The 26,213-nt window shown below is 44.3% G+C and overlaps 1 protein-coding gene and 1 long non-coding RNA gene across 4 annotated transcripts in view; one reads left to right on the top strand and one right to left on the bottom strand.

The window, feature by feature from the left end:
- The window catches only part of ELOVL5 (ELOVL fatty acid elongase 5), a 66,195-nt gene extending 45,661 nt beyond the window's left edge, over positions 1–20,534 (bottom strand). Inside the window, exon 1 of one of the 2 annotated variants that reach the window (XM_089531118.1) lies at positions 20,256–20,534. The gene's annotated coding sequence lies outside the window, so the exon portion shown is untranslated. Of the gene's footprint in view, positions 1–9,564; positions 9,586–20,255 lie in introns of those variants that run through there. The other variant, XM_089531119.1, reaches the window with a different exon arrangement.
- A 173-nt stretch (positions 20,535–20,707) lies between these two features.
- On the top strand, positions 20,708–22,338 carry LOC149311465 (uncharacterized). 2 transcript variants are annotated; one of them, XR_016281804.1, is made up of 4 exons: positions 20,710–20,790; positions 20,887–21,023; positions 22,026–22,180; positions 22,259–22,338. It is a non-coding gene; the product is annotated as an uncharacterized LOC149311465 (long non-coding RNA). The 2 variants fall into 2 exon arrangements; XR_016281803.1 differs by having other exon boundaries at positions 20,708–21,023.
- Positions 22,339–26,213: the final 3,875 nt, after the last annotated feature.

Raw genomic sequence — 26,213 nt, forward strand, 5'->3', positions numbered from 1 at the left:
AGGAGGTAAAGGATGGAGCAAAGGAAAACAGTGCCAAAGCATGCCACTATTTTCCCGCTCAGGCATTCAAAAAGGCTAGAAGTGGCACCACAGAGGAGAAAGTAGAGGGAGTCAGTACTTCTTTGATGTTCTCTTGGGATGAACTAAGCTCTCGCCTTTTGCCACTCTACTCAGAGAAGGTTCCTATTTTGATAAAAGTTAAAATATAGTATTTACATTGACCTGTGGCTAAGTTGACCCAGGTTTTTTGAGTTGATTTTTTGACTAAAATGTCTAGACTTATACATGAGTATACACCGTATACTGTAGTGGTTTGAGTGTTGGACTACAACTCTGGAGATCAGGGTTCAATTCCTTGCCCCGCCATGGAAACCCACTGGGTGACCTTGGACAAGTCATACACTCTCAACCCCAGAAAATGTTGTGATACTTTTGCCTTATAGTCAACATAAATCAGAAATAACTTGAAAGCACACAAGAACAACAACAACATAAAATGATTTACAGAATCAGGGAAGTATAATTTCCCCTTTGTACTGTAGATCTGTTTCCACACATAAATCCAAGATGCATTTCTGCACCTCAAGGGAACTGCCATGGTGATGAGAAGGGCATACAGGGCCTCTGTGTCTTGTCAGTTGCTGCTTGTCTTCTTCTGGTGACCTTCCATTGAATGGGGAGATTCTGGAAGCATCATGCATCTGCTGTCCTTTTGACTTGGCCTCTCCCTTGTGGTTGATCTTTTCACTTCTTCCCTGACAAACAACTGTGAGACAGCATCTGCTACAGCATGGGGAAGAAGCGGCTTAATCTCTCCTGCCATGAGCAAGGATAAATGGGTCATAAGGAGGTGGAGGAGAATTTTTTTTAAGTACTTCTTTGGGCTAAAGTATCTGAAGGTTTGAGTGAGAAAAAGAAGATTTAACTAAGACCCACAGAAAAACATGAACTACACTGAGCTGAGTTTGGAGAAAATATGCATAAAATTGGCCTGTAGATTTCATAAATAGGCCAGACGGCACACTTTACATATTGTGTCTCAAACCATGTGTTTTATGCTGCTAAAGCAGTAAGATTATATTTGAGAAGGCATTAAATGGTGTATGTATTTCAATTATATCAGCACCCTGGCCTCCCATTTCCATTTTTCCTTGGAAGAGGAAATGGAAAAAATATTATAACATGGAATAAAGCATTCCAAAAAAATCTTTCAGCTCTATGCACCACATTAGAGGTGTGCCTGCACTGCATTATTATAGCAGTCTGATCCCACTTTAACTTTTATGCTGTCTTGGAATATGTAGTTTGGGGAGGTACTTAGAAATATTAACTCATTAGAAGTCTCTGTAAGAGAATTCCAAGTACCTCCCAAAACTAGAGCACCTAGGATGCCACAGTATGGAGCAATGGCAGTTAAAGTAGCATCAAACTCCTGTTAACAGTGTAGCAGGGGGCACTATTTAAAAGATATCAATGGGCTTATGGGTCAATGACACCTCCATTTCTAAACATATTCAGATATGACTATACAAATGCCGGCGTAATACATTAGCATAGACTGTAATGCAACGCAAACCTCATTTGTACATCTTCACTGATGCAATGTCATAGGGGTTGTCTGCACTGGCAAAAAGAAAGAAACAAAGAAACAAAGAAAGTTACTCCGCTTTCATAAGCTGGACATTTACCACTGTAACTCACTAACAGGATGCCAGCCACTTGTACTGATCTCTAATAGTCTCTTCCAACTCTATGATTCTATGACCAAGTAAGACAAAGCATGTTGCAGCCTAAATAAAGGTTGTGTCCATACTGAGGGGAAAATCGCTTCAAGATGCACAACCGGCACCCACAACAGGACAACACTGGCAGCACGGTCAACACACTCCCCCAGGTCAGTGGTTTACTCAGCCTAGGGCACCTCCTCTTGATCTCTTCCATCCACCAACCAATGTACCCCCCCATCCTGCACCAGCATGCAGTCCAAACACTCAGGGGATTCTCTGGAGTTTCTGCCCTTATTCAAAGCAAATGGGGACTCTTTTTACTACGAAGAATCATCCTGGAATGTGTTTCACTGCATGCATCACCTTAACAGATCAGTGCAGGAACGGAGTGGGAACGTTTCTTTTCCTCCATGCGGATGCAGCCCCAGTGACCCAAGTCCAAGGGTGCATCTACACTGCAGAAATAATACAGTTTGACACCACTTTAAATGACATGGCTCCACCCTACAGAATTCTGGGATTTGTTGTTTTGTGAGGCACCAGCACTCTTTGGCAGAGAATGCTAAAGACCTTATATTAAGCTGCAAATCCCATGATCTTATAGGTTGGAGCTACAGCACTTAAAGTGCTATCAAATTCTATTATTTCTGCAGTGCAGATGCATCCCACGACTGTTCTCATTTTAGAGAAAGGGAACTGTATTATCCAAAAACAAACAAATTATAGAGCAACACAGATGGAGGGGGGAACCTAAATGAAGTCATGACCTAGAATCTGAAATATAACTGTTTGTCCAAAGCCAGCCAGCAGATCTGTCATGGAGCAAACTGGAAATGTAACCTAGATCTCCCAAGCCAAGTGGACCACACAACTCAGCTGTGTGGCTAACAGATAGACAAAGCACACAGCTAGTAGTCTCATGCAATGCACTACTGAAAACATAAGGTGGAAAACTTCAACATTGTAAAGCTTCCTCCTTTTAAGACACACACACCTAGAACTTATTTTGTAAACTCAAAAGTAGCACGTCGAAGACCAGAATACAGGTTAATTTTGCATATTAAGAAGACTCTTTTTACACAAGGACATGTTGTATATTAAATTCTTCCATCTGCATCCTGAAGTGGCAAAGTAGTGCAACAGATACCACAGGTGAGGTTCTTAATTTAGCAGCTGAGCTCAATGAAATAATATCCAAGGCCAAACCACACATCAAATACTGCATACAGTTTTATGATCTCTTTCTCTTTTTAACCTTCAAGTAAATACATACAATCCAATTCAGACTGGGATAAGGGGGCACGGCTGGAAGAGATTGAGACTGTCTCCCACAGGCTACCTTTCATGTCATAATTCAAGAAACACACATATGTCCTCACGCAGGGGCTGGAAAAAACAAGAGGGAAAGCCTCCATAAGCATTAATGGAAGGCTTTCCTCATATTTTTAGACTTCACTCAGGTGAAAATAAAAATTGGCAGGAGAGGAAGGTTTAACATACACTGTATACATGCTAGTTGCCATTCAGATCAGGGCCCTATCACTTCGTTGTTGTTAACTGTTATCAAGTCAATTTATGGAGACCCTATAAATAAGAGATTTCCAAGTCAACCTATTACCAAATTGCCCTTGCTCAAGTCTTGCAAACTCAAGACTTTGGCTTTCTTGGTTGAGTCTATCCACTTGTAATGTGGTCTCCCTCTTTTTCTACTGTATCAAGCATTATTGTGCTTTCCAATGAGTCATATAGTTTCATGATATGGTCAAAGTGTCAGAAGCCTCAGTTTGGTCATTTTGGCTCCTACAGAGAATTTAGACTTTATTTGCTTTCAGACTCATTTATTTATCTTTTTGGCAGTCTACGGTATCTGTAGAACTTTCTTCTAGCCCCACACTTCAAATGAGTTGATTCTTTCCTCACTGTCCAGCTTTCACAAGACAATCCTGACCACTTGAAAGTAAAAACATTAAAGGGATCTTAAACTACATACTGTATATTTAATATAGCATTCATTTTAACACAATACTGCCTAAAAGGCATTCATAAGTATACAGGTGCTGCACAGTTGAGTCTGAACAACCAATTTACTTGAGAGCATTGTGCTGAATTCCAAAGCCACTGAAGAGGTTAGGGGAACTTTAATAGTGCAAAGATGATTTTAGGTAAAGTTTGGAATTCCTAGGCAAAGTTGCTCAATGGCAGGCTCACAGAGAGAAGCTATGTGTCATTTAGAGATCAAGTTCTGGTTTAGATGAGCTATGCAAATTCCCAAACCCACAGTGCTGTGAAAAGATTGCTTGCAACGGAGAGACAGAATGCCTGTGCAACTTTTTAAAAGAGCAAAATATGGAAAACAATCACAAGGCTCACATTGCAGGGGCACAATTAAGAATCAGAAAGCTTCAGCTCATTCTTTTTAAACAAACAAAAAAAGACCCCAAAAAATGACCACCACTACTCCCCAAAATTGTGGAAGCAAGATTCTCTAAGCCATTTTTTTGTTTGTTTGTTGTTTTGTGATTAGTTGGGGGTTTACATTTTTTTTATTCATTTAGCTATTTATTTTTTTGCTAACCTGTGGTTTTCGTTTCATCACAGACAACAAACTTTGGATGAAGTCATTGGGGCATTTATCCCTGACCAACTTTCCTGTAATCAGAGCTTTAAAGCTTCCCAGAAACTGGAAGTTGTTGCACATGATTATTTGAAAGCTGAAAGCAAACTCCCACTGGTAGTACAGGTTGGCACAAAGAAGCAAAAGACTACTAATGCAGAAGGAAGTATGCAAATTGCATACTTGTAAGGCAGTGCAAGAAAAGAAAGAGGAGAGAGAGAGACCCAGTCCTAGGTAAAATTAGAAATCTTGGCAACATGGCAAGGGTAAACACAGAAGCAAGGTTTCCCAAATTTTGCCAAGAAACCACCTGTAAGGAAAGAGTTTTGCATCTCTCCAACCCTGAAGGCACCAGATCCCATTTGTTTTGTAAGCTAAGTAAGATCAGTCTTCAGTGGGAGGCTACCAAGGAATACCAGGAACTGTAGGCTATATTTCAAAGGAAGGGAATGACAAGCTATTTCTGAGTATTTCTTGCCTAAGGAAAATCTATGAAATTAATGGGGTAATGGATCAGTTGACAAGTGACTTGAAGGCACATACTCACAGAAAGGGCACAACTGGTAAAATAAAAGATATTCATCTATACCTAACAACATAGTCACACTTGTTAGTTACCTGGTTCAGGATAAGTTGGCTTTATTACCATTATAAAACATGCAACCCTGAATGCCTTACCAGCAGAATCTCATGTCTTCTTCCCCCAAGTTTAGAGCAAAGTTTCTACCAGTTCCTACCTTCAAGGAGAAAGACCCTTTCCACTTTTAAAGATAAGCCCCAATTTTTCCATCCTATCATCAGAGTAAGGCATCTGGTCTCAAATGGTAATTTTGGAATGCCATTAAAAGTGAATTGTCAATTATATTTTCACATTGTCGATTATACTTTCTTGCCATCGAGCAGAGAGCCCTATTTGAATTTTCTTTCTCAGGCCCCCAAACGCCTGAGAAAAGGCAATGAACATAACCTTTACTTCATGTGAAGTTTCATGGCAACCTAGAGCTCTTAATACCAATTAAGTCTGCCACTGCTTTTCCTCCCTTGTGTTTCCCATTTTTAGTCTCCCCTTAGGTTTTTGTATCCCAAGCATCCCTCTTACACTTCTAAATCATGAAAAATACACTGCTGCTATTAACGCTGATTTTAAAATACACTTACATCCCATTCAGTCCCTGACCTCACATACTTATTTATTGCTGAAAGTAGTAAGAAACAATATTGGCTACTTGGAGCATTGCTACTGTCTGTTTTAAGAGCTTGGGAGGATTAAGTTTGAGCTCCGTATCCTCCTGCAGCAATGCTTAGTGCCAGTTTTTACATGGCATTACAAATGTTTTTATACATGAGATTTGATGTAACTTGGATTTGTAAGACAAACTACACACACAGAGAGAGATTGAGAGAGAGAGAGAGAGAGAGAGAGGTTTTTCATGCCTAGGGCAAAAAGCTGAGAAGAAAAAGATTTGAATCTATGTGTACTTTTGAGAAAGCTACACCTATGCTTAATGCCTTCCTTGAGTGTCATCATACAAATCTGTCAGAATCAGTTCATACATACGGTCTGCTTGCATTTTGTGGAGAATCTTCTAGGCTAAATTCATGCTATATACAAGCTGAGGCCTGACACTATATACATTTCAAAAAAGCCACTTTGGAAGATGATGGTTTTGAAGGCAAAAGAAGTGAGGGAGTATTGATCCTGCAGATGGATCGAAACCTAAATGAACTGAAGGCCTTCCCTAGAGATCAAGGCATGTGGCAGAAGCCACTTGTGTGCACTTCTCACAGTGGAACACCTGATCAGCTTCTGAAGAACTTCAGGTTGACTCAGAACAGAATACTAGTAATGTGCCAAAGGAAACCACACTCTGGGCAGGGCATACTTTTGCAAAAGCTGAACTGAACAGAAACTGTTAAGTTCTTCAGCTGGACCAGTGGTTTTCAGGTTTTCTTCTACCAAGACAACATCTATACTTCATTGCCACTGAACCTTCTGCGTTCTCAGTGCACAAAAGCTGAAACTCATGCCTTAGAAAACTCAGAGCTAAACTGCTTGTTTTGCAAAACATGTACCCACAGAGTTCACTCCAATTTGTTTCATACACCAGAAAGCTACTTTTAAGAAGAATAAGCATTGTGCCATGCTGAAATTATCCATTACTAAAGCAGCTGGTAGGATGAGACCTGGAGCATTATCCTACCACTGCTCAGTTATGGATGGCTTGAACATGTCACTGTATTCATTCTTCTTCCTAAAAGTAGCCTTCCCAGCAATATGTCAGAGCTTACACAGGCTGGGCAGATTAAACTTGGGGAGGTAACTCCCAAGGGGCTGCCACAAATGCAAAATGGGATGAAAGCCCCCTGCTATGACAAAAAGGATCTTTGTACTTTACTCAGACATGTGATAAAAATGCTTGCAAGCTGCTTGCCTGAGTCAGACAGACAGACTGTAAGCATGGAAAGATTGTCATTGTTGTTGTGTGCCTCCAAGTCATTTCTGGCTTATGGTGACCCTAAGGCAAACCTAGCATAGAGTTTTCATGGCACAGTTTGTTCAGAGTGGTTTATCCTTGCCTTCCCTTGAAGCTCGGAACATGACTTGGACAAGGTCACCCTCTGGGTTTCACAAACGAGTAGGGAATCGAACCTTGGTCTCCAGAGTCGTAATCCAACACTCAAACCACTACGCCATGCTGGCAGGGTATATGGAAAGATAGGGTAGGGTAATAATTAGTGCCAGAACACATGGTCCATATCCAACAGTCTCTCACATGCAATTCAATAGCACCCAATCAAGCACAGGCACACTGTCTCACATATTTGGGTAGGTAACCTACATATAATGTTCACTGGAGAAGTTCTACTTTCCAAAAGAAGTGAAAGGAAACAGTTGTGTAGACCTACTCACCTCAGTAAGTTACATGCATGGGAGAGGTGGCCAGCAAGGGTGCAGGAGAAGATGTCTGTACCCCACCCCAGGAGGAGGTGATCAAGTGCAATCCTACTACACATGTGAAACTGGACAAGAGACAGCCCTCACACCATGGCAGCATTGCCAGCCAAGAGAATGAGCAGCAACTCATTCCAAAAGTCAAGGTCAACATTCCAGATTAGCAATGACATACCAACTACACAGAACTTTATCAAACTGGTTTTACAAGAGGAATGACTGTAATGGCACTGAAGCCACCCATAACTGAGCAGCAGTAAAAATGGTCTTTTGAGTGCTAAGCAGAAGCAAGCAGTGTCCTGCACAAGCCATATGTGCCACCCAAAGTTGGTTTTGCAGCCCTCAGAGTCCCCTGAACAATTTTAAAACTCAAAACTTGCTTCTTCCCCAGAGCTGTTCATTTATGTCAAAGCAGGGGGTGGACCCATAGCCCTCCAAACCTTCCCCTCCCTCTTTTAATCTCTCTCTAGAAATAGATGGCTTAATGTTTTTATGGCACTTCCGGACTTGGTGTGCACTACAGTGAATCCCAGAGGAGAAATGTGCCCTTCCTTGGCCCATTGGAAGTCACCCACCCTTATATTAGAGCATCACCATACCGCGGGTCAGTTACGGATGCCTCAAGCATGTAGAAAAAGGGGGGTGGGAAGGGAGAGGGAAGAATAAATGCAACAGCACCTAGAATCATAGAACCATAGAGTTAGAAACGACCAGAAGGGCCATCCAGTCCAAACTCCTGCCATGCAGGAACTCTCAATCAAAGCATCCCTGACAGATGGCCATCCAGCCTCTGTTTAAAGACCTCCAAGGAAGGAGACTCCACTACACTCTGAGAAAGTGTGTTCCACTGTCGAACAGATCTTAATGTCAGGAAGTTCCTCTTTAAGATTACGTTTTTTTTATTTAGCATGAGCTTTTGTGGATAAAAGCCCATTTCTTACAGATGCAGTACAGAGTGATATCCAGGCCTCAGGATATAAAGTATATTTACACAGTTGTGACATGGAATATAACAAGATCTAGAAAGATGCAAATCATGACCCTTGCCCTAAATGTTCATGATTTGCATTTTTTCTTGATGCTATTACATTCCATCCAACTCCCACAACTGTGTAAAGATGCTTTATATCCTGAGGCATGGACATCACTCTTTACTGCATCCAAAGAAGTGTGTTTATATACATGAATGTTCATGCTAAAATAAAAACCAGTTAGTCTTCTTTTTCCCCTTCTCCCCCTTCCTCCCTTTTATGCTGCAAGTGACTAACACTGCTACTTTTTAAAAAACTTCAACCTGTATATTCATTATTTTCTTTTTAAAAACTTCCTGAGATCTGCCAACTGGGAATGGCATCTCAGCTCACAAAGAGTTACACTAGGTCAAGTGCATTAAACAGCAAATAGATGCCCTTCTGCAGACAAATATATGACCAGAATGTTAGTGACACTGAGCTTAACCCTGACAAAAGTGTAGCAGTTGTGCCCAAAGTTTAGAACACACTTTAAGTAGCACTCCACCGTTGGTGCAATCCTATGCTCAGAAGGAAATAACAATGAGTATTATGGCCCTATAAGCATCCATGGGATAGTAGCCTAAGAGGTATATCTGCACTACAAAATTAATGGTGTTTGACCCCACTTTAACTGCCATGTCTCATTGCTATGTAATTATGGAATGTGTCATTTTGTGAGATATTTAGCCTTCTCTGTCAGAGAGCTCTGGTGCCACAACAAACTACAAATTGCAGGACTCCACAGCATTGAGCTGAAGTGGTGTCAAACTACATTATTTCTGCAGTGCAACCTAAGATATTGATATTGTACCAGATCAGATGTTTGCTTCCTGCATCTTCATGGAACAGATTAAACAGTAATTCCAGAAGGCAATCAGCACACAGGTCATTTACTCAATCCACCTTTCTATTAATTTGTTATCATTTCTATTAATTTGTTATCTTAAATCCTATTGGGTTAGTATACCAGGATAAGCAAGGGGTTAAGGGCATAAACTTCTAGAAACGTTGTGTTTTAAGCAACACTTAAGGTGCTACATTTTTTCACACAGCTTTTCAAGGAGAACAAGTCCAATCTTGTATTCCTTCACATGCACACACACACATATCCATAATCTGAAAGCTAGCAAACACAAATGAAACACAGTTCTTGAGAACTAAATGATAGGCATTGATGCATAATCGTTTCTCTATTGAAATTGTTCCCGATATTTATTTCCAAAAAGAGCAGTATTAGAAGCACAAAGCTATCTTCACCTGGTCTCTATTCCATCTTCCAACAGCAAAAAGCAGAGACTCAACAGGTATCCTATAAGAGAGTAGAACAGGCTGCCTGGTTGGGTGGAGGGCTCTTCCTTCTCAGAAAGCATTTGAGCACAGACCGAACTGTCATCTGTCAGAGATGCTGTAGCTACAAGATTCCTTGCAACACGCAGGGAGCTGCACTGCATGGCCTCCACAATCCCTTCCAACAATTCCAACTATTTGATCCTGTTAATGTAAAAAAAGAAATTCAAACAAGGATCAGGCAGGACCCTTTTCTGCAGACTTCCATGACAGCCAGAGCTTGGAAATATTACATTTTTAAGATAATAAGATAATAATAAGAATCTCCCAGCTTGGATGGCCAAGTGGCTGTATTGCCTGGGGGTGTTGGTGAGTAGGTAGTACAAAAAAGCAACTTTTCCAAGCTCTGACAACAACCCAAGCCTGTGCCCAAAGAAGCCACCACACTACATTGCAGAATTCTCTCACTATATGAGTGGCACTTAGTCATGACAAAAACCCAGTGACTAGACCTCAGGTGGAAAGCACTGGGAATAGTGGTAAGAGATTCTGATAATCAGCACATTCAACAAAACAAAGGTTTTTAGAAGATATCTGGCCAATCAAGATAGCAATCTTTCCTTTCAAAATGGTATGCCAGACTCCATCACCTGCAGGCGGGCAATGTTTGTTCTGTGCATTGACAGGAAGTGTAGAAATCATCTACCTTCAAGGATGTGTTATTATATCATGACCATTACCATGAATACTTCCTCGTAAGACAACAAGATGGAAGCTTTTGTAGCAAAAGCAAAACGGATCACTTAAGATTGATTACACATCGTTGCAAAATGTTCCGGTTCAACAAGGGGCACTCCTCAATTCCAAACCATCGCAGTATTACCAGAAGTATCCATTATCTTTTACATCCATTGTCACTCAATAGCAGATATCCATATTCTTTCAGTTCAAAATAATAATGGTTAAGTCTAAATCAGGCAAGTCAATACACCATGGATTTAGATGGGAAACAATACCACAAGGAGCCCTTCAAACACAAAAGGGGGAGGGAAGGAAATAGGGAGGTTAGTGGGAGATATCAAGAAATGTACCAGTGCTCTGATACATGCCATTACTATACAGATAAGTGGACACTTTCTTTTCAGTCCAAACAAGTCAAGATCCCTGCTAAAAACATAGCTTTGCGAGGTGGTCCTCACAGGGGAAACATGGAAAAAGGAAAAATATGTTTCATCATTTATCTATTTTTAATCCTTCACCCAGCCACATGGCATGTTCCCTATTTTAGAGGCCGACTAGAGAAAAACCACACAAGGGAAGCCTTTGTAGGAGTTCGGAAGAGGTAAAGCATCCCTCCCAAGTGCCCCTATAAGAAGTGCACCACTCCACTCCCACTATCCACAGCAAACAGGAATTTGCAAACACATGAAGGTCCTGAGGATCGCTGGTTGGATTGTGAACTAGTCCTCACATGGCTTTCTCTAACCCACATGTTTGCTGTGATAAAAAAAAAAAAGCTGTCAAGTACTTTGCAATTTGCGATCAATAATGACACATAGCCACTTCCAAAAAAGGTCAAGACAGGGCCACATGACCAAGAATCACCAATAAGTACTGTATTAACAAACCAGGAAGGAGTCTACAACTGAATTTTCTATTAGGGCTTTTTCTGAATTCAACCCCCTTGTGCTCACATCAGTCATATGCATACATGAGCAAGGTAAGTCAAGGCCATGTACTACATACATGACATAAGTAGGTGCAAAGGTTCCAGACATTTCAAATCCATGGAGGAAAAAACAGATTTTACCAAAAAAAAATTTCTGGAGCCTCCCCCCCCCCCCCAAAGAAAAAAAACCAGATAAACATCAAAATTGGCAGAAAATGGGAGCAATACTTATTTGCATATGAAACTGAAATTTATTTTACTGCTTTAGTAACATGAAATCAACAACAATGAAAACTCCATGACAGGTTTGCCATGTGCATGTGTGCCTTCAAGTTGCCTATCAACTCATGGTGACCCCATGAATTACCTAGGATTTTCTTAGGCAAGGAATACTCAGAGGTGGTTTTGCCAGTTCTTTCTTCTGAAATATAAGTGTACTAGCACCTGGTATCCATTGGTAGCCTTCCATCCAAGTATTCACCAGGGCTAACCTTAGCTTCCAAGATCATATGGGATCTGGTGCCTTTAGAGTATTTAGGGTTGCCTTAGGGTTGCCACTAGAAATTATTTGGAAGCACAGAACAACATGAAATGCTCCATTCATAACCTAGCATATACATTATTCTATTCAGTATATTTAAAAAAGTAAAATGCTTAGATCTCCTCAGGAAAAAACTGTGAATAGGGCCTCTAAGGGCAAGAAGGGAACAAACTGTTACACATCTTACCTTGGTTTTTGCTGTTTGAAAAATAGGGGAAATGAAAACAGAAACTACACATTTTGTAATAAACAAGCTGTATTAATTGGACATAAAGAGCCTCATGTATTCACAGTCTGAATGACTAAGCAAGCAGCATATTTGGATACAAAGTTTAAACTAATATTAAAACTACTGAACTATATGGTTATCTCAAGCAAGGAGAGCCTCTCTGCATGATCCTTGCCTGATGGTGACAGTACAGGTTTTTTGTCCCCTCCACTACCACCACCCCAGACTTCACACCTTCACATACTTTAAAGTCACTGAACCAAACTTCACCCTAAAAATAGCAAAACATTCACTTGGGGGGGAAAAATATTTTATTAATAATTTCTTCTCCCCACTCACCTAGTCATTCCAAGCACTATTGGTCACAGAGTACAGAAAATATAAATAGCCAAGCTTATCATTAGTGCCACTAATTATTTCTTCAAGCTTCACAAGTTCCAGAAAGGTGTAACTCAACAAAAATCCAGTTTAGCAGCCTGATGAAAGATATATCAGTATTCTCCACACCTGCTGCAAAGACTCAGATTCCAGGCAATTTGGTATGAAGACAGACAATCCAACTCCAAATACATTCCTTACAACACACATGCAAAGTGGTGGAAATGGTTATGTACTTGACATTCTGCTGTCCTTTAACAGAAGCTCCAGATCTATCAACTGAAGCAGCTGCTTCACTCTGCCTAGCAGCAAAATTGGATCTAATTAGACCAGGGGTACAAATCATGGGATCCTCCAAGTGTTGTTGGACAGCAGATCCCAGCATTCTTTACCACTTGCTGGCTAGGACCCTTGTGAAGTGCAGTCCATCAACTTACCCCTAAATCAGAGTAAGGTAGTCTCCCGCAAAGTGGTACCCTCCAAATGTGCTGGAGAAACGGAGTTGTCCTAATCCAGGCTGGAGAAAAGCTGGACCTAAGCTTAGGCTTCCTTTCCAGCAGAATCATATTGCTCGGCCAATCAAACAATACAAAAAATACTGTACAACCATATAACTATATACTATGTTTGGGTCACATTTTCAAGCACTGTTTTAAGCCACAAACATTTTGACTGGCCATGTAATCTTTGTTGGGAAGTTCCAACCATCCCATATTGCTGGTGATTACTTGGCCAGATGGACTAAAGAAGTATTCTTTCTGGCAGGAGCATGGAATTGACTAGACACCGTTTGTTGTTGTTATGTGCCTTCAAGTCATTTCTCACTTATAGTGACTCCTAAGGAAAACCTATCACAAAGTTTTCACAGTAGCCCAAAATCCTAATGGATTTTTCCTAGAGCTGTTTTGCCTCATTGACGACATCATCTACTGGCAATATGTAAAACTTCCCCATATTGACTTCAGAAAACCACAAGTAGGAAAGTAAAGAAGAGGAATAAAAGAACACAGAGCAAGCCTGCAGCTGCCAATTCAACATGCCCACCTGGTGCATCCACTGCAGATGAAAGGCCCTCCCTCCATCTCAATTGCCATTGCCTTGTACTCAGAGGGAAAGAAGCAGCACAGGCACAGTTCCACCATGAACAGGTCCAGAAATAGATGAAAGGCCCTCCCTCCAGACCAATTGCCACTGCTTTGTCCTCAGAGGGTAAGAAAGAGAGGCAGTATCTGCAGGACTTAATCCCCTCCCACACTGCCATCCCGTTTTCCTTTCGTGTCATGTCTTGAATAGATTGTAAGCCTATGGGCAGGGAACTGCTTTGTTGTTAGTTTTTGTGGGTTTTTTGGGCTATGTGGACATGTTCCAGAAGAGTTTATTCCTGATGTTTCACCAGCATCTGTGGCTGGCATTCTCTGAAGATGCCAGCCACAGATGCTGGCAAAACATCAGGAATAAACTCTTCTTGAACATGGCCACATAGCCCGAAAAACCCACAAAATACAATGGATTCCAGCCATGAAAGCATTCGACTTCTCGTTGCTTTGTTGTTCTTTTACTTGTACAGCACTACGTGCAGTGATGCTGTTGTACCATCTTACTAAACATATTCCTTTCCAGGGGCCAGCTGGCAGCCGTTGGTTCACAGCGGCAAAAGCTCCTTTGTCCCCTCCCAACCAAGCCATGCCATGTCATGCCATGCAGCACAAGAGTTAGGCCTACAACTGCAACAACCACCAGTAAGAAACCAGAACTGACCCACTTGCTTCGGCTTTTCTCTCTTGCCTGGTTTCCTGAGCCTTCCACAAATGACAGAGAGATAGAAATGCAACAGATTCCTCTGCCAAGGAAGTCATGACAGGCTTTCCCAGGCAGCAGTGGCATCATTAAGAGGGTGCGGATCGCACCGGGTGACACCCAGAAGAGGGGTGACACCCAGTTGTAATATCCTTCCACCTTGAGGCAGAAGAGGCAAACATGCACCCTTGTTGGCTGATGCAGCCCCGGGCTTCCCCTAGGGAGAAAGCCTGGGGCCAGAGGAGTATGCTCTTTTGGTCACCACCATCCCCAGACAATGAGTGACACCCAACATAAAGACACCATTGCCAGGCAGCATGCCTGAATGCTGGGGGCCGGGGAGGTGCTGGACTAGGTAGGGTAACCTCCTAACTAAATCTGTGATGCTTTTCATGCATAGCCAATCTAGGGGACATCTGTGTGCAAGATCTTGATCAAGGAGCTGCCCGGGAAGTCATAGGACTGCCTGTTGCTCTGCTGCTTTACCTTCTCTTTGCTGCAGCTTTCTCTGAACTTTCAACTTTGTTATAATTTGTACCCACTCCGGGCTCAGCTGTTACACCAGGGTCAGCCCTGAACAAAGGCTCATTTTGCAGGGGCTATGATACCAAAAAACAAAAACAAAAAACCCTTGCTGGCCTCTCCTTCGGGTGCTGCCACTTCTGAACAATCAGCATATTTCACCCTGGGAAAGAAGGATCTTATATCTTAAGAGAGCAAATCTCCTTGCTGACTAAGCAGTGGTGTTGCCTTTCCACATCACCCCAAAGGTTTTTCCCTGCAATACAGAATCGCCTGCATTCCAAAGTCTGCTGGCCACTAAGCTCCCAGAGTAGAGGTTATCGCAGCAGAGTAAAACATTGTTAATATTTTTTAAAATACAAGATGTCAGATGTTTTATAGTTAAACATTCCCAGTGCATTACTGTGAACTGAGGAAAAGAGGTTCACAAAATGGCACAAAGCAAAACCAAACATAAAATCCACGTTTACAAATAAAACTTAACACTATTCTTTCCCCCTCCTACACCAATGGAACTGTTTGGGTGATGCCTATACATCCATATACTTATGTTTCTCTCCTGCTTTTCTTCCAGAAGGTTCTAAGTTCTCCTCCACTGCCCCATCAATGACTTCAGTCTACTTTGAGCAACTACACATCCATCTTGCTAACGTTTAAAATACTCCCCAATCCAGTCAAGTAGAATGTCATCTGGCCACCTGTGATTTGCAGGACCTTAGACTTGGGAGGGGGAGCATAAAACTCCTCAAACCCCATGGAAAAAGTTTTCGCATTTTTTTTACTGGAGTAGCCATTGAAATCCAGAGAAATTTGCATTATTGCATATGTGGCCACCTGTCTGCTTAGTGTGCATTTGGATGGCTGCATATTTTTAGCAGAGGGAAGGCGAACAGTTGCAAATAGAGACAAATTTGTGCAGGAACATGAAGATAACTCAACACAAATGTGTAAAAATGCACCTCAATTCTCATAGTACACTTAGGGCCTGAACAGACAGGCCAAAATAAAGCTGCTTCGGGTCACTTTAAGGGTATGCTGTTTAAATGATGCATGTGTCCTAAGAGGCTGGAAGCCGCACCAAAGCTGTGCTCCAGTACTTAGGACTGGAGCATGGCTTTGGCATGGCTTCCAGCCTCTTAGGACACATGCATCATTTAAACCTCATACCTCCAAAGTGACCCGAAGCAGCTTTATTTTGGCCTGTCTGTTCAGGCCCTTACATGCAGACTAGGCCACAGAAAGTCCCTCCTGGATGAAGTCAGGAAAAAAGTTATCTTGCAACACTCTAATCAAAGTACATGCTTTCCAATGGCAAAGAAGCCTCTTCAAATAAAAGCAGCTGATGAGACCAAGAAAGGAAGACTGCCATCCTCTGAAGGATACAATACAGCTTGGCACAAACCATCAGGATTCCTTTGTTTTCTCTCAACACTTCCAAGTGGTACACCTGGCTGTTACATCTTTTCATTCTCTTGACCAGGCTACAATTTGGATCAGGAATAAATTCCCTTTACTTTAGCAGTGAGTTGTCCAAAAAACTTTCCGTCCTTTACAGCACCAGAAAAAACTAAATGTGACAGCCCTCCAACTTGTCATCATCCAGGCAATGCAGATGGGGAGGCCAAGAACTCCGCTTCTCCCAATTTAACTGGACACTTGCTCAAAAGGGAACCCCACTCAAGAAAACATTTCCAGCCTTAATCTCCTATTTGAACAGGAATATTTGCTGAGAGAGCCGCATGTGCTTGTTTTAATGGTGGATTGGTATAAATTTGCTCCATGAGTTTCATAACTTCTGCAGCTCCAAAGGGGTTGCATCCTTCCTATGGAAGAGGGACATCATTTCCCCACACAGAAAGACTGCTGTGGGTGGTGGAAGAATACAGTTGGCCCTCCGCATTTGCGGCTTTGGGTTTTGCGGCTTTGATTATTTGCTGTTTTGATTAATATGTTATCTCTAGGAATCTCTAAGAGGCCTCCAGCGCAATTCTGCTGGAAGTTGACCACAGAGTTGCGCTGGAGAACCTTGAAGTTCCGAGAGAAAACACTTCTCTAGACATTTGTAGGTCCATCCTACAAATCCTACAGAATCCAGGATGATTCTGTGATCAACTTCTGGCAGATGTTGACCACAGAGTTGAACTGGAGGTCCTGGAGATTCCTAGATTCCTTTTTACCCTTAGGTAAAAAGAATAGTTTTGTTTTATTTGCAGTTTTTCCACATTCATGGGGGTCCTTCACCCTTAACCCCAGGGAATGGGGAGGGACCACTATATAGCTAACCATCAGTAACCTGGTGGTCAATCAGGGCAGCTCTGGATCTTGTTGGACTTCAGCTCCCAGAGTCTGTGGCCTCTGACTATGGAGACTGGGGTTTCCGAGAGTTGAAGTCCAACAACTTTTAGCCCCATCAATAGAGACTATGAAGAACTTAGCAGTGGAAGGCTGGGCTTTAAAGATCCAAGCTCAACTCCCCATCTGGCATGAAACTCACTGAGTAAGGCCAGGAAACACTCTCTCTGCCTAGTCTACATTACAAGGTTGTTGAGCGATGGTAAAAGTATGGAGAAGAACTGTATATGCCCCCTTGAAATTACCGTATATACTCAACTATAAGTCAACCTCGTATTGACGTTGAGGGCAAGTTTTGGGGCCAAAATTATGGATTTTGATATGACCTGTGGATAAGTCGAGGGTAAAACATATAATAGAGGATTTAAAGACTGAAATAAAGGAAAATAATTCCAAAGAACTTACAAAATTCCAGCAGGCATAACTATTAGTACATATACTAAAGGCTGGATGGATGAGAGACTAGAAGGGGGTCAGTGCTTCTAGGGCAGATTAAACTTTTGCCTTTGCGTTAAAATGCAATACTTACATTGATCCGTGGATAAGTTGACTCAAGTTATTTGGGTCAATTTTTAAACCTAAATTTCTAGACTTATACATGAGTATACACAGTCATGAAAAAAAAGTGGTATTAACGTGGCGTAGTGGTTTGAGAGTTGGACTAAGAACCCTGGAGACCAGGGTTCGATTCCCAGCTCAACCATGAAACCCACTGGATGACCTTGGGCAAGTCACACGCTTTCAGCCTCAGGGGAAGGCAATGGCAAACTTCCTCTGAACAAATCTTGCCAAGAAAATCCTATAGTAGCTTCACTGTCAAGTTCCTCTAAGCCGGAAATGACATGAAAGCAGATAACAAATACATATGTAAATGTGAAGTCGAAGGCTTTCATGGCCGGCATTCATAATTTTTTGTGGGTTTTTCAGGCTATGTGGCCATGTTCTAGAAGAGTTTATTCCTGTGGCTGGCATCTTGAGAGAATGTACTGTATAATATGTAAATGTATGTAAAGAGATATGTAAATATCTTATAAATTCAGTCTGAGAAAGCAGCTGGGCCAGATCATCTTTCCAATGCACTTTGTGTGCCTTCAAGTTACTTCTGACTTATTGCAGGGTTTTCTTGGCAAGTTTCTTCGGGGGGGGGGGGGTGCCATTGCTATCCTCTGAGAGTATGTGACTTGCCCAGGGGCATCTGGTAGGTTTCCATGGCAGAGCCAGGATAGAAACCCTGGTATCCAGAGTCCTGAAGCTCAAACCACTACAGAAGACTACCCTTTCCCCAGTCCAGATCCTGGTTCAGATGGAGATGCTCTTGTCCCCCAGGAGGGGACCATCGCCTTCTGAAGAACCTGGGATACCTAACCTCAACCTGAGGGTCTATTCTTACGATGAGGAATGCCTCCATGTCTGAGCACAGTTTTGGAAGTGATGTCTGCCCCCCACTTGCTGGACCCAACATGGGAAGAGGGCTGTGTGTGTGTGCGTGTGTGCGCAGTTGTGTGCAGGGAGGCCAGGACACATCCTCTATTTCAAACTTCTGTCCAGGGCTGCATGCACACTGGAGAAATAACCCAGTTTGGCACCACTTTAACTGCCCTGGCTCAAGGCTATGGAATTCTGGGAGTTGGAGTTTGTTGTGGGGCCCAGAGCTCCCAAACCAGGTTATTTCTCCAGTGTGCATGCAGCCCTGGAGGAATGTCAAAAATGCCCTCCACCTTGAGTAGCACTAAGAAGCATGGATTTAATACTTCAAGGAGTGTGTTTTTGTTTTTTGCTCAGGGTGACTAGGCGTCCTCCTTTTCTAGGACACATCCTCCATTTCATTACCATCTGTCCTGGAGGAATCCCACAAATGTCCTCTATTTCCAGCATTATGAAGAAGTGTGGATTTAATAATTCTATGGGTGTTTTTAGCTCAGGGCGGCCAGGGGTCCACTTCCCTTTCCAGGACCCCCAAGTGTCCTCCGTCTTGAGCATCCCTAAGAAGCGTGGATTGGCACTGATCCGAGTGGGTTGAGTTTTTCTCTGGTCCTCCATGCTTTTTTGTCCTCCTTAGAGGAGATGGAGACCCCATCCTGTGCCCTGGGATTTGCAAAGGAGAGGAGGAGGGAGGCCAGTCCTGCCACTAAAGCCAAAGGGATCCTCCTCCCAAGTTCTGCCAGTCAGGCATTTTCCTGGGGCCCAGGCAGTGCCCACTGGGTGCTGCACCACCCACCACTGCCTTTCCCAGGAGCATCTGTGGAAGAGGGAGGGAGGGATCCAGTAGTCAGCCTGCAACACTTGTTGCTGCCACAGGCCCCTCAGGGTGGTGTCTGTGTGTGTGTGTGTGTGTGTGTGTGTGTGTGTGTGTGTGTGTGTGTATTCATAGAATCATAGAATTGTAGAGTTGGAAGAGACCACAAGGGAGACCTATTGTGTGTGTGTGTGGTTTGTGTGCGCTGTGTGTCTGGGGTGTGTGTGTGTGTGTCTATATCTGTGCTGTGTGTGGTGTGTGTCTGTGTTGTGTCGTGTGTGTGTGTTGTGTGCCTGTATCTATGTTGTGTGTGTGTGTGTGTCTAGTATGTACGTGTTGTGTGTCTGTGTCTGGTGTGTGTCTTTCTTTCCTTCCCTCGTGGCCCTCAGATCTCCCGGGGAAGTGAGAGCAGAGGCAGAGGAGGCACGTGGAAGGAAGGGGGTCTCAAAGGGGCCTGGGGCTGGGAAGGGAGCTCTGCTGCCCCCAAGGATCAGGCCCCCTTCCATCCCAGCCCATCCTCCTGGCCTGGCTTGGAACCAAGGGGGAGCAGAGGTCCTCGCCAAATGGAATGGAGGACGGGGCCAACGAAAGGCTCCAAACACCCCAATAGAAAATAGAGACCCAAAGGGAGAAAAGGGGGAGAATGGAGGACGGGTCCGGGAAAAGGAGGACGGATGCACCCCCTCAAAGTACCAAATCCGGAGCGATGGATGCTCCAAAGGGAGGAGGGCCTTTTGGGAACCCCCTCTTTGGAGGACGCATCCTAGGAGGACGCCTGGGCCCACAAGGATGGAGGGGGGTTCTTTGGGGATCCCTCCTGGGAGGAATGGAGGACGGGTCCGGGAAAAGGAGGAGGGCGGGCGCTTCTTTCCCTTAGAAGGCGAAGCGGAGCCTGAGCAACAGCTGGGCGCCTCCCCGGGGTCCCAAGAGCGTTTACCTTCTCTTCTCCTCCGGTGGCTCCTTCCTTCCTTCCTTCCTTCCTTCCTTCCTTCCTTCCTTCTCCTCTTCCTCTTCTTCCTCCGAGCCAAGGCTGCTGGGTCCCAGCGGAAGAAGGGAGGCCAGGGAGAGCGGGACCAGAGGGCTGGGCAGCAGAAGCAGAAAAAGGAGGAGAAGGAGAAAAAGAAGAAGAGGAGGAGGAGGGAGCTCCTCCCTCGGTCGCCCCTCCAAGCCCCGGCCGCCCAGCAGGAGAAAGAGCAAGAGCAGAGGCAGAAAGAGAACTAGAGGAAGGGAAGGGAGCGCCAGCGCCAGGAGGTCCCTGCCGGCTCAAAAAAAGGAAAGCAATTTTGTGGGCTGATTGTGACGTCACAATGGGGTGGCGGCAGAAGGCCCGGACAGGGGGGTCTGTGACGTCACAGAGGGGGAAAAGGGAAGAGGAGGATAGACTGAGACGCCCCTCGGAGCCAAAGGCATCTGGGGAAGGAAGCTGAGGTCCAGGGAGAGCTCCTGCTGCTGCTGCTGCTGCTGCTGCCCAGGTCTTTCTTTCAGTGAGCCTCAAACGAGCTACAAGATCTTTCTGCATACTGATTCCACAGACTAACACAGCTATATCTTTGAATTCTGCCACTCAGGAAGCAAAGGACTTTCTTCTCTCCCATGGAGGCTCCAACAAGCCAGGAGCAAGAGCTGTGGGAGACTGGAGCTAACTTCCTTGGGGACCTCTTTGGAGGGGAGAGGCCAGAGGCAGACACACACATACCCCAATAAGGCAGGTTGTTATTGTTGTTGTTGTTAACCACCCTGGAGTGGATCCCAACCCATGGCAAGCCTGTGGATGGGACACCTGCAAAACTCTCTGTCCTCTACTGCTCTGCTTAGGTCCTGTAAACCCATACCTGTTGCCTCCTTAAAAGAGTCCATCCATCTATCATGCTGCCTTTCTCTCTTTCCACTTCCCTCCACCTTTCCTAGCATCATTGTTTTTTCCAGTGAGTCCTCCCTTCTCATGATGTGACCAAGGTACAACAGCCTAAGTTTTGTCATCTTGGCTTCCAGGGAGAGTTCTGGTTTGATCTGATCTAGGCCCCATTTCTTTGTCTTTTTAGCTGCCCATGGCATCCTCAGCACTCTTCTGCAGCACCACATCTCAGATCTTGATTTTCTTCCCATCTTGTTTCTTAACTATCCAGCTCTCACATCCATACATTGTAATAGGGAATACAATGGTTTGATTCAGGGGTCGGCAACCTACAGCCCATGGGCCGAGTCCGGTCCAGCAAGGCCTTGGGACTGGCCCCAGCCCAGTCCTGCCGCCAATTGCCGCCCCCGCTGCAGCTTCCAAGCCGTTCCGGGCGCCATTTTGAGTTCGGCCCCCCAGTTGTCTGAGGGACAGCAACCCGGCCCCCGGCTCAAAAAGGTTGCCTATCCCTGATTGATTCTAACATTTGTGTTGCATTGTATATCTTTGCATTTTATGATCTGTTCTAGTTCTTTCATAGCCGCCCTCCCCATTCTTAATCTTCCTCAGATTTCCTGGCTGCAGTCCCTGTTTTTATCAGTCTTTGATCCCAGGTATGGGAACTCCTTTACCATTTCTATTTCTTCATTGGCTAGGCTGCGTTTGTGTAAATTCTCTGTGGTCATTATTTTTGTTTTCTTTATGTCCAACAGCAGGCCTGCCTTTGCATTTTCTTCCTTGATCTTTCTTAGTAGTTGTTCCAGGCCTGGGAGGTTTTCTGCTAGTGTTATGGTATTGTTTGCATATGAACAGATGTCCTCACTGCAAGTGTGAGCCTGGAGAGGAGTTGCCCAGTGATGACCCCAGCCTTCTGCCAACTCAACCAGGTTGACCCAAGTTGACCCTTCTGCCAACACAATTTGACCCTGTAGGCAACCTTGCTGGAACCCGGATCGGTGCTCTCCAAGGTTAGAGGGAGGCCGGGACGCCCCCTTTTAAACAAATATTTATTCATTTATTTCATTTTGATGTTTCCTTTGTTCCAGAAAGGGACCCAAGGCGACTCACAAGATAAATACCATCTTTAAAAAAAAACCATCTGTGAAAATAAAGAGAACCCTTTGTCCTGTTTCTAAAAACCTCATTTCTGGTGTGTTTGTAATGCCCCTATCAAGGTTACAAGAGAAGACTTTGGCATATGCTCGAGTTGGAGCTGAAGGAGGCCTGGCAAAGGACTTTGGCTAGAAACGGTGTCAAGGCTGAAAAAGCTCGGAGTTGGCATTAGACATTTTCACACTTGCTGCTGTCACAGCACCTCTCTCTCTTTCTCCTCTACTCTCTCTCTTTCTCCTCCACTCTCTCGCTTTAAATTATGCAAACCTTTTGAATGACACAGAGCTATTCAGGCGGAATAACAAGAGGGATCCATGAGAAGGTGTACATATGTTTAATGATAACCAGGAGCCAGCTGAAGAAACTCAACAGGGCAGCTTCAGTGGCAACGGAGCCACACAAAATGTGGTGTGCCCTTGAATGAGGTATGTGTGTGTGTGTGATGTTGCTGTTGAAAACAGAAGGAGAAAAACCTGAGATTATTTTCAGGAACACAGCAGACTGCTTGTATGCAGAAGAGCTCGCACTTCTGGTTAAAAGGACCAAGTGGCAGCAGTGAATTATGGTGAATTCACTCTGGGGTTTAATCTGAATTTTAATGGCACTTTCCAAAGTGCTGAACCTGTTTAGTAAGGGCACCTTGGATAGGTCCTTTAGAGTCTGGAACAAGACCTGGAGCAGATTCACGACTCCACTGAAAGGCGAATCCCCAAGATGCCACGGCAGTGGAGGGAAGAGTCAGGCATTGCAAGTAACCAGCTACAAATAACTAGTCACTTGCAATTATGTAGTTACTTTCCCAATAACTAAGACATTAATGTAGGACATTGCAACTTAGGGTGCAGTTTGACTGCCATGACTGTCCTACAGAATTCTGGGATTTGCAGTTTTGTGAAGCTCTAGAGCACTCTGACAGACCAGGCTGACTACTTCACCAAACTACAAATCCCAGGATTCTGTAGGACATAATCATGCCAGTGCTGGCTTGCATTGTGATTCATGCTGTATTGCAGATGCTGAAGCAAAAACATATTCAGTGAGAGAACAGTATTTTCTACTACAGGCAATAAAGAAAATGCTGAGAAACCGGAAAATAGAAAGCTTTTTTTTTTTTTTAAACAAAACTTCTAATTGATTTTAACTATCTGCTTTTGGAGGCTGGAATCAGAATTATAACTACCTACATTTTAAAGATAGTGTCCCAAGGTTTGGGAAAGACCTTTGCCTGAGTTCCCAGAATCAGTTGCCAGTCAGCTGGGTGGATGATCAGTTTGACTGGCAGCTTCTTACTGGCTGACAGTGGCCAGGGGCCAGAGCAGTGCTCTCCTGCACCATTCAGATCCATCAAAGAACAGAGTGGCTCAAAGGTCTCTCTCCCATCCTTCATCAAAGAACCCAGGGACGATTCAATATGTATCGATCCAATTCTTGGAAAAGTTGGGGTTTTGGACTGTAACTCTGTAACTGTTCTTTTTAAGGAACTGAAGTCCCAAAAGTAACTTTTCCATGCTCTGTAGAGACTCCACATTCTCTTTTGGAGACATTTGCATGGCTGCCTCCATATTACCCAGGTACGCTGATGACAGTTAGGATCTCAAAGGCAAAATTGTGACGGCAACACTTTGTGAATCTAGTTCTTCTCCCCTCTCCTCCCCACCTTTTTTTCCCCTGTCACTAAGACCTTGCTGACTCCAATAAAATCCAAAGGCCAAAGTCTCTTGCCTGCTTCACAGGTCATCCCAGGTCAGAGAAGGGGATGAATGTGGGGGTAGAGAACAATATCAGACACCGGGACTTATGTAAAGTCCCATTTCTCAACCTCACTTTGCTTGCTCACCACTTAAACCACAGATAATCCACACAAGGACCTAAGTGCTGGAGCTGGGAAGGAGGTACCTGAACAAAAGCAAGCCTGAATTCCCTAGCGATGGAGCTGCTGTGAAGAATGCTGCCTCACGTGTTGCCCATGAATTGCACTGGGATGGACAATGGCAGCATTTGGCCCTTCCTTCAAGTCATCTCCAATTTATGGTGACCCTATGGAGAACCTATCATGGTGTGGGCGGGGCAGGCGTGGCCGGCTGCATCCTGGGTCTCAAGCTTAGGAAACTGACTCCTCGTGAGTAACAAACTTGCACAGGCGAGGGTGCTTGCAACAGAAACTTTAATAATGCCCAGTCAACACAACTTGCAACTTAGTCCCAAGCTCTATTCACAAACATAAACTTTCAACCACCTCCGGTCTGGCCCCTGGGGAGTCTCCACTCACAGCCCCTCTGCCCCTTCAGCTGGATCCTTGTGGCTTGCCGCCGACCTTTGGCGTTCCCTTCGGTACTTCTCCAGCGGCTCCCTCTCGGCCATCTCTATTTCCTTGGGTTTTGGGCCTTGTTCCCAACACTCGCCCTTCGGGTCCCACCACTCGCCTTCCAGACTACCTCTTTCCTGCTGCCTCCAGTCTCCTTCTCCAGGGTAAACAAAGTCTCTTTCCAGTCTGGGGTCTCTTAGTTGGTCCTCCTCGTGCAGCCCCAGTTGCTGCACCCCGTGTCTCCCTTGAAGGGAAACAGGTATAGCCTTTTGTTGAAGGCTGTGGTTTGCCTGGGCTGTCCCTTCCCCAACCGCCACTCCACAACCCCCTCTTCCGCATCTCCCTTCCTCCGCACGCCTCTCCTCCTGACTACTTATAACCCCCTGGGGCCACACCTCTTCTTCTGGCTCCTCCCCTGACTCCTCCTCCTTCTCCTGTGCCACCTGACCCTCTTCACCCCTCCCAACTCCCTCAGCTGCCCCTGCTTTACTACACATGGTTTGTTTGTTTTTTTTCTTTTTGGCAAGATTTGTTCAGAGGTTTGCCAATGCCTTCCCCGGAGGCTGAGAGCATGTGACTTGCCCAAGGTCACCCAATGGGTTTCATGGAAGTTGAACCTTGGTCTCCAGACTCACAGTCCAACACCCAAACCACTATGCAACCCGCCTTAAGTGACCTTAAATCACTTGATGGAATGCAGGGGAAATGTAGACTCTTGTCCATCTACCTATCTACCTACCTATTTATTCACCTATTTATGCGATGGGATTTGTAGACCAACCCACCTGGCAGACAGTTGAGGAAAGTCTACTTTAAATGTTAATTTAATTTAATTGTTCACTACATTTATTTTCACATGGAGCTCAAACAAAATATGTGGCTTTCCCCTGCCTCATGCTCACCTTGTGTGGTGGATCAGGCTGAGAGAGTGACCCTCCATCTCAGTGTCCCATAGTGAGTTTCAGGGCTCAGCAGGTGGTGGATCTCCCCACTTGCAGCATTATAACCACTACACCACTCAACAACTGCGCTAAGTTGCACTGTTGTGGTGTGCCTTAAAGTTGTTTCCGACTTATAGACACCCTAAGGCAAAACTATCATGGGGTTTTCTTGCTAAGATTTGTGCCAGTGCCTCCCATTGAGGCTTAGAGAGAGTGACTTGCTCAAGGTCACTCAGTGGGTTTCATGACCGAGGTGGGAATTGAACCCTGGTCTCCAGCATCAGAGTCCAACACTCAGACCATTACGCCACACTCACTGCTTTGCATAATATCTGACAAAAGCAATTTCTTCGCTTATGCGTAGAAGACAGAAGGACAGATGGTAGAGCTTCTGCCCATATGCTTCAGCTGAAGCTTCTGAACAGCCATCAAGGTCAATTTCACATAGGACACATTGTAGCAGAGGACCAGAAGTTTGAAGGGAAGGGATTGCTGTTGCCAAGTGATTGTCAGCTGAGTTTGGAAAAGTAGCCACGCTGGCTGGGGAATTCTGGGAGTTGCAGTCCACACACCACATCTAAGCTTTGTGTTACCAAGATTGCCAAATGGGGCTGAAATTTGTAGTTGGAGACTGGATCACTC

This window comes from Sceloporus occidentalis, unplaced genomic scaffold (genome assembly GCF_023333645.1).
Source record: "Sceloporus occidentalis isolate IW3139 unplaced genomic scaffold, rSceOcc1.0.p SCAF_6, whole genome shotgun sequence".
Lineage (NCBI taxonomy): Eukaryota > Metazoa > Chordata > Lepidosauria > Squamata > Phrynosomatidae > Sceloporus > Sceloporus occidentalis.